The sequence below is a fragment of the Pinus tabuliformis genome, chromosome 9 (assembly GCF_031772625.1).
Source record: "Pinus tabuliformis cultivar Carrire ecotype Pingquan chromosome 9, CPIR1, whole genome shotgun sequence".
In the NCBI taxonomy this organism is placed as follows: domain Eukaryota; kingdom Viridiplantae; phylum Streptophyta; class Pinopsida; order Pinales; family Pinaceae; genus Pinus; species Pinus tabuliformis.
In genome coordinates, this window is record NC_142307.1 from 1,936,935,796 (window position 1) to 1,936,945,080 (window position 9,285).

Here is a 9,285-nt window from a genome sequence, read left to right on the forward strand (position 1 = left end):
GCAATTGTGCCTTTAATCAGCGTGTCCAGATCTTGGTCTCTTTTTCAATTAAGGTTTTAGAAGCTGGGTGATTCCGAGAATCGCCCAGCCACCGCTCGGCCGCGCCCCCACGGGCGGCCAGGCGGTGGCTGGGCGATTCCCAGAATCGCCCAGCTTCCAAAACCTTAATTGGGAAAGCTTGAGATTTTGAAACAATGTTTTTTTAATGTGAGGAATGACACCGCCACCTGCAATTGTGCCTTTAATCATCGTGTCCAGATCCTGGTATCCCCTAATGGAAAGCTGCAGATGCCTGGGTGTAATGTGTTTCACCTTAAGATCTTTGCTGGTCTCCCCTAATGGAAAGCTGCAGATGCCTGGGTGTAATGCGTTTCAACTTAAGATCTTTGCTAGCTTTCCCTACCAATTTCAATACCTCTGCAGTAACATACTCCATAACGGCTGCCATGTACACAGCTGCAGTTGCTCCCACTCTGATACTTGCATGCGCACGAGTCTTTATTTCACGATGAATTCTCCCCACTGGAAACTACATCAGCGATTTACCAGTGATTAGTATTCTATGCAAATTCAATGAAACATTTCTTGAACTTCCAAGAAAACCCACTCGAAAACATTCTATGAAACACTTCATGAACTTCCAAGAAAAGCCATGGAAAATTTCAATGAACTTCAATGCACAATCATTTGAACAATGTCATAAGTATAACAATCATATTTTCTCTTATGAATTAAAACATAGTAATGCTAAAACTCTTCCAAAAACAGCCGGAAAAACCACCAGAAACCCTGCAACCTGCAAGCCAGCACGAGAAGACAAACAAAAATCTAGAATTTCCCTCCCTTGATGGTTCAAATTCTCCAAGAATGTTCATCGTGCCCATCTTATGCTTCTTTGTTTCCCATGCAAAGCTATGAACAGGAAAATATAAAGAGTGAAGAATCTGCGAGAGGCTCCTTGATCAGGGAAAAAAGACGCGGGATTGTTAATGATTGAGTGATGTGCAATAAATATCAATGATTAATTTTTAGATTTATCTTAAGTAACATAGGTAGTAAAGAATAAATGAACGATTAAAATATAAGCCCTAATCATTGAAATTAGGGCATGTGCATATGCTTTCACATGTTAGTGTTAATGATAATGAGCAATATTTAATGGTGAAAATAATAAGTCGTATTTCGGAACTGATATTTTTTTTTAAATAATTTATATATATATATATATATATATATATATATATATAATTTTAAATGTATTTTTTATTTTTATTTTTAAATTTGAATATATATATATATATATATATATTAATTTTTAATTGTTTTTTGGTTTTTTATTTTTTATTTGTGTATATATATTTTTTAATCTTAATTTGAGTACTTTTTAATTTTTTTTGTTTGTTATTTTTTTTTTTTAAATCTAGTCTGTTTTTAATATTTTTTTAGATTTTGTTATTGTTTTTTTTTAATTTTCTATTTTTACTTAATTTTATATTCTTCAAAATTTTGTTTTATTTTTTCCTAAATCTTTTTTTTTGTCTATGAGAATTTTTTTTTATTTTTTATTTTATTTTATTTTTTTTATCTTTTTTTTTAATCTCATATATATATATATATATATATATTTGTTTTTTTTTATGTCAAAAAATTTGACATAAAAAATTTTAAAGTGTAAAAAAATGAAACTTTTAAAAACAATATCCACACTTAATACATTAACAAATTTAAAGTGTCAAAAATTGTTAAATTTAGAAAATAATTATTTACATTTCATATATTAGAAAATTTAAAAACAAAAAATAGGTCTTTTAAAAATAGGGCATGATGCAGAATTGCCATTTTTTAAAATCAGCATGCAAATCACTAACATTCTAAAACGTAATGCACATAAAAAAAATTAACGTGCCAAAAAATATGCTCTAAAAAAAATATATGTGTTCTGCATCGCCTCTTTTCGAAATCGGGTCACTTTTTTGCTATCTCTACGAAACGGGTAACAGTATCAGTTCTCGTTTCAAAGTTTACATTGTTAATTGACTTGATGGAAAGCTATCGACCATCATATTGTTTTGTTTAAACATGCATGTAATGTCATGTCGACTTGGAAAAGTTGATTTGGTCCAAGATTGTAAAAGGGATGTACTGAAGAACTGTTTCATCTTTGTAAAAGAATCATTAAAATTCTTTTTGTACATGCTTGACTTGAAGGGTCAATTGTTGAAAGGGCATGTTTTTTGTCGGCTTGGGATTTAGTCGATCATTTGTACACAAGATGTAAATACATGTTAATGGAGTAAGAATTTATGTCGTCAAGTTGTTTTCTTGTATTTTGACATCATCTGCTGAAGGAGATTTGCAGCAGCAAAGGTCGCCATGGAAGTGGCTTGGAAGCGATGTTCAACTACCTTCTGTAAATTATAAATGAGTTCAAGGAAGAAAATTCTTATCAGGAGGACAAGCGCATTCAGGAAGGGAAGTGTCAACTACCTTCAAGTTTTGGTTCAAAGGCTGAAAGAAGAGGGTACTGTACTCTCATCTACTGTTTAGATCAATATATCAGTCTTTTGGTGTTATAGCTCTGATACCACTTGTTATAGATCTAACCCAGAAATATTATAGATCTGATATGAAAATATAAGACAATTCAAATAAACCCAGAAGTAATATGAAATGATTCTTTATTGATCAAACCCCTAAGGTAGGGCAACACCATACATTCACTCATTAAGGAAGGAGAGCACTCCACAATCCATATGCCTGTTCATACAATAATCCTTCACTATCTCCATGTGGAGTCTCTAGCCTCTATATAGGCCTCATACATACAATACCATGGGCCATTACCATGGTTCCCTCATACCATCAAACTAATACCATGGGCCCATTACATTATTACTAACTACTTGTGCAAAACACACAAAAGGTACATAATGGAACTTTATATTTGGAACCAAATCAATTTGTATGGTATCGATGGCTTTGATCTTGTAAACAAATTGCCACCTGGGAAATTTTTACGAAAGAAATAATAGCACATTATGAGGATACAAAAAGCAACACCTTTTTTAGCCAATTGATAAATCTCAAACAAAAGGGTTCAATGATGGAGCACATTGAGGAATTCCAAAAATTGAACATAAGGGTAAAAGATATTCCAGAGGAGCATTGGTGTTGGGTCCCTATAATACTAGTGATTACCCCATTACTATTGTAGTTATACCCCTTATTAATATTTTTGTGCCCCTATTGCCCCCATATTGTTATTGTTGTGCCCCATAGAATCCCTCTATTTTTATTTTTGTGGCTTTATATTATTATTGTTAGGTTGGCTGGATTATATTGTGACTCCTTAGACTCCTATATATAGAAAGGAGGTTTTGTCATTTGCGTCATCCAAGAATTGTTCATTTATGTAATGTAAAGGAGGTTGCCCCCACGAAGAGGCTGAATTCTAAGGTGTTGATCTATCTTTTCTATCTTTTCTTGAGCTGGTTTCATAACATTTGGTATCAGAGCTTTGGATTCTAGGGTTTCGCTGCTCCAAATAGGTCATCGTGGCATTTTCGCTATAACTTTTTTTCTGTGATGTTTCAGAAGTTGCAAAAAAAACCCATTTGAGAAGAAATTGCACTGAACCTTGGGTCCAAATTTCAGAGTTTTTTGCGTGATATTTGCGGAGATATGATCTGAGGAAGTTGGTCTTTTTTGCAGACTCCTGAATTACATTCAAAACAGGTGACCTGGGGAAAATCGTCATAACTTTCTATCTGGGGATCAGATTGAAATTTTGTAAGAAGTTACAGAAAGAGGATGGGCTTTAGTTTCTTGTACGCATTTTTCATATCCAAATGTTGAAACAGTGACTCGTGGCACGTCATACAAGTTCGCTCTATTGAACTAGGCTATAAGCAAGTCACTGTGGGAGATTTCATATAACTCTTCCTTGGAGAATCCAATTTGGGTCAGATTTGTGGCATTGGAAAGAGGACACAGAGGGCTACTACAACTCACAAATTTAGAACTAGATGATTGGAAAGTACAGAGATACATCAGAGGAAATATCGAGCTCCTACAAAGTGAAAAAAGGTGTGTAGATTTTCTTAAATTTTTACTTAAGCTTGGTTTGAAAATTTATTTTGAAGGAATTCAAAGGGCATAGTAGAGCATTATTATTGGTAACTGATGCCCCGAGGAAAGAAAATGCAAACACCTAGTAAGGAACCTGAAAACTCTAGCATGACTCATGAAGAAGAGGAAGAAATGCAAAATGATATATCAAAATTACAAGACCAAGTGCAACAACTGTCCCTTGCACAAAAAGGAACAGAATCTAAGATGGATGGTTTAAAGAAAGGTGTAGAAGCTAAGATGGACTATTTAAAGAAAGGCGTAGAAGCTAAGATGATTGACGTGGAAGCTAAGATGGATGATTTGAAGATAGATTTGAAGACAGACATGGACGAATTGAAGATAAATATGAATAAGTTGCTACAAGAAATGGTCCCTAAGGGTGAAAGGGTACTAAAGGAAACTCATGATGAGAACAAAAGAAATGTTAATCATGATTCCATAGATGCTAATGTTGGATCAAAGACTCACCATATTCCAAAAATTGATATGAGGAAGTTTGATGGCAAGGATCCTGCCACATGGATATTACAGATGGAGCAATTCTTCGATCTCAATAATGTGAAAAACACACAAAAGGTACGTATGGAAACTTTATATTTGGAACCAAATCAGTTTGTATGGTATCAATGGCTTTTCTCTCGTAAACCATTTATCACTTGGGCAATTTTTACGGAAGAATTGATAGCACATTATGAGGATACAAAAAGCAACACTTTTTTTAGCCAATTGATAAGTCTCAAACAAAAGGGTTCAATAATGGAGCACATTGAGGAGTTCCAAAAATTGAACATAAGGGTAAAAGATATTCCAGAGGAGCATAGGATTGATGTGTTCATGGGGTCTTTAAAGGATAATATCCAACATGATGTTCGCCTTTGGGAACCTGATTCATTAGAGAAGGCATTCAGGTTAGCAAGAAAAATGGAAAGCAAAATTATGGCAACCAGGAAGCATACCACTCACAACTATAAAGACAGAAGTGTTGCTACCCCTAGTCTTCCACAACCTATAAGGTTGACACCACAAAAATTGGAAGAAAAAAGAGCAAAAGGGCTTTGTTACAGTTGTGATAGCAAATACACTAAAGGTCATAAGTGTGCTGAGAAGAAATTATTCTACATAGATTGTGAAGAGGAAGAAGAAAAGGAGCAAGAAAGGTCAAAAAAATAGGATATACTCCAAGAACAAAGCCTAGATGAAGAACAAATAAATCCGACCATATCTTGTAATGCATTGGCAGGAATTACCACTCCTCAAACCATCAAGATAGAAGGACAAATCAAGAAGAAAAAGGTAATAGTGTTGATTGATTCAGGAAGCACCCACAATTTTATTCATTGTAAGGTAGCAAAAGAATTGAATTGCTTCCTATATCCAGCACCAGAGTGTCAAGTGATGATTGCAAATGGAGGAACAATAAATTGCTCTGGAAAGTGCCATAATATCAAGCTATCCATGGGAGAATATGTATTGACTAGCCCAATGCTTTCCATTCCAATGGGAGGTGTTGATGTTGTACTAGGAGTCCAATGGCTACAATCCCTGGGTACAATAGCTTTTAATTTTCAAGAACTTTTCATCAAATTTTCTACGGAAGGAAAGGAAGTTGAGTTAAGGGTTATTGCAGGGAAACCAAGAAAGATAATCAGCTCTAATAGTATGACAAAGCTTCTAAGAAAGGAGCAAAGAGGTGTAATTGCACAATTATGCTCACTAGATGTTTCCACATCGGAATCATCTATTTCTCCAGATCTCCAAAAAGTCCTGGACAATCATTCCAAGGTATTTGAGACTCGCAAAGGTCTCCCACCTATGCGTGATCATGATCATGCTATTCATCTGATTCCAGGAAGTGTTCCTCCAAACATCAGGCCGTACAGATATCCCTATGTCCAAAAGAGTGAAATTGAACGTATGGTTGCAGAAATGCTAGAGGCTGGTATAATTCAACCGAGTCAAAGTTCTTTCTCTGCTCCAGTAGTATTGGTGCACAAGAAGGATGGATCATGGCGCATGTGTCCAGATTATAGGGAGCTCAACAAGCTCACTATTAAAGATAAGTTCCCCATTCCTGTCATTGATGAATTATTGGATCAATTTACTTCACCAAGTTGGATCTTCATTCAGGATATCATCAAATCAGAATGAAGACTGAAGACATTCTGAAAACAGCATTTAGAACTCATGAGGGTCATTATGAATTTTTGGTCATGCCTTTTGGCCTTACCAATGCACCTTCAACATTTCAAGGTTTGATGAATTCAATTTTCAAACCATTCCTTAGAAAATTTGTGTTAGTATTTTTTGATGATATACTAATCTACAGCAAGTCTTGGAAGGATCATGTTGAACATGTTGACAAGGTGCTACAACTATTGAAGGAGAAACAATTATATGCAAAAAGATCCAAATGTTTCTTTGGAGCCCAGGAGGTGGAATATTTGGGTCATATTGTATCTCATGAAGGAGTTAAGGTAGACCCTAGCAAAATTAAAGCCATTAAGGAATGGAAAATCCCCACATCCATAAAGCATCTGCGAGGATTTCTCAGGTTGACAGGGTATTATCGCAAGTTTGTTAAGAATTATGGGAAAATAGCAGCACCTCTAACAACATTATTGAAGAAAGATGCATTTTCATGGACTACGGAAGCAACAAAGGCCTTTGAACATCTTAAAGAGGCAATGTGCCAAGCACCGGTCTTAGCTACACCAGACTTCACAAAAACCTTTATTGTGGAATGTGATGCTTCAGGAAATGGAATTGGTGTTGTTCTAATGCAAGATGAAAAACCCATTGCTTTTGAAAGTTTTCCAATCAAGGGAAAGTTTTTAAGCAAAGCTATTTATGAGAAGGAAATGTTGGCAATACTCCATGCACTTAAGAAATGGCGACCCTACCTAATGGGTAGACACTTCATGGTAAAAACGGATCATGATAGCCTTAAATACTTTTTACAACAAGGATTATCCTCTGAAGAGCAACAAAAGTGGGTCACAAAGATGTTGGGTTATGACTTTGAAATCATCTACAAAAAAGGGAAGCAAAATGTGGTGGCAGATGCACTCTCAAGAAAGGATGAGGATGTGGAAGCATTGTTGTGCACCATTTCTATTATCCAACCAGATTGGATAAACGAAGCAAGGGAGGAATGGAAGAATGACGAAGAAGTGTGGGCACTTATTCGAAAGTTACAACAAGATTCCAGTACATCTGATACATTTAGCTGGCAAAATGATTCGTTATGGTACAAAGATCGCTTATACCTCTATAAGAATTCCCAGCTAAAACAAAAGATTCTTATGGAATTGCACATTTCTCCCTTAGGAGGGCACTCAAGATTTTTAAAAACTTACCATAGGGTTAAGAAGGAATTTTTTTGGGATGGCCTTAAATCAGATATTCAAAATTTGTGGCTGAATGTTTGGTTTCCCAACAAAATAAAGTTGAAACAATTAAGACACCGGGTCTATTACAACCTTTATCCATTCCAAGCCAACGTTGGGAGGAGGTTTCAATGGATTTTATCACAGGTTTACCCAAGTCTGAGGGAAAGAGTGTCATCATGGTGGTAGTTGACAGACTTACCAAGTATGCACACTTTTGTGCATTATCACATCCATTTAAAGCCAGTACAGTTTCTACTGCATTTATGGAAACAATTCAAAAGCTACATGGAAACCCAAAGATTATTGTAAGTGACAGAGATCCCATTTTCACTGGAAATTTTTGGACAGAATTATTTTCTTGTCTTGGTACTCAGTTAGCTCATAGCTCATCTTATCATCCTCAATCTGATGGGCAAACTGAGATAGTAAACAAATGTTTAGAAGGATATCTTCGTTGCTTTGTATCTGATAAACAGACACAATGGGTCAAATGGTTGCCTCTGGCTGAATGGTGGTATAACACTTCCTTCCATACAGCAACAAAAATGACCCCATTTATGGCACTTTATGGGTATCAACCACCATCCATCACATCATATTTAAGAGAAAATTCTAAGGTTCAGGCAGTGGAACATCACATTGAACATCAACAACAAGTCCTCCAACTCTTAAAGGTTAACCTCGTGTTGGCACAGAATAGAATGAAACAACAGGCAGATCAACATCGCAGTGAAAGAAGTTTTGATGTAGGTGATTGGGTATTCCTACGGCTACAACCATATAAGAAAATGTCCCTCAAGAAAGCTAATAAGGATAATAAATTATCACCAAAGTATTATGGTCCATACAAGGTGTTGCAAAAGATTGGTACTATGGCATACAAATTGGAGCTTCCTGCAGCTTCTCGATTGCACCCAGTTTTCCATGTTTCATGTTTAAAGAAGGTTATATGCGACAAGCTCCCAGTTCAAACAATATTTCCAGAACTTGACGAGGAAGGAAAAATTATATTGGAACCGGAAGCAATGACAGAAACAAGAACTCGACAACTACGAAATCGTTCAATTTCAGAGTATCTTATCAAGTGGAAGAACTTATCCGCCGAAGATTCCACATGGGACCTGATGAGAATTTTATGCAGAAGTATCCAGAACTACTCAAGCGTTGAGGACAACACTTTTTTGAAGGAGAGGGGCATCTTGGGTCCCTATAATACTAGTGATTACCCCATTACTATTGTAGTTATACCCCTTATTAATATCGTTGTGCCCCTATTGCCCCCATATTGTTATTGCTGTGCCCCATAGAATCCCTCTATTGTTATTTTTGTGGCTTTATATTATTATTGTTAGGTCGGCTGGATTATATTGTGACTCCTTAGACTCCTATATATAGAAAGGAGGTTTTGTCATTTGAATCATCCAAGAATTGTTCATTTATGTAATGTAAAGGAGGTTGCCCCCTCGAAGAGGCTGAATTCTAAGGCGTTGATGTATATTTTCTATCTTTTCTTGAGCTAGTTCCATAACAATAGGATTGATGTGTTCATAGGGAATTTAAAGGATAACATCCAACATGAGGTTCGAAATTGGGAACCTGATTCATTAGACAAGGCATTCAAGTTGGTAAGAAGAATGGAAAGCAAAATTATGGCAACAAGGAAGCCTGCCACTCACAAGTATGGAAGTGTTGCTTCCCCTAGCCTTCCACAACCTACAAGTTTGACACCACAACAACTGGAAGAAAAAAGAGAAAAGGGGATTTG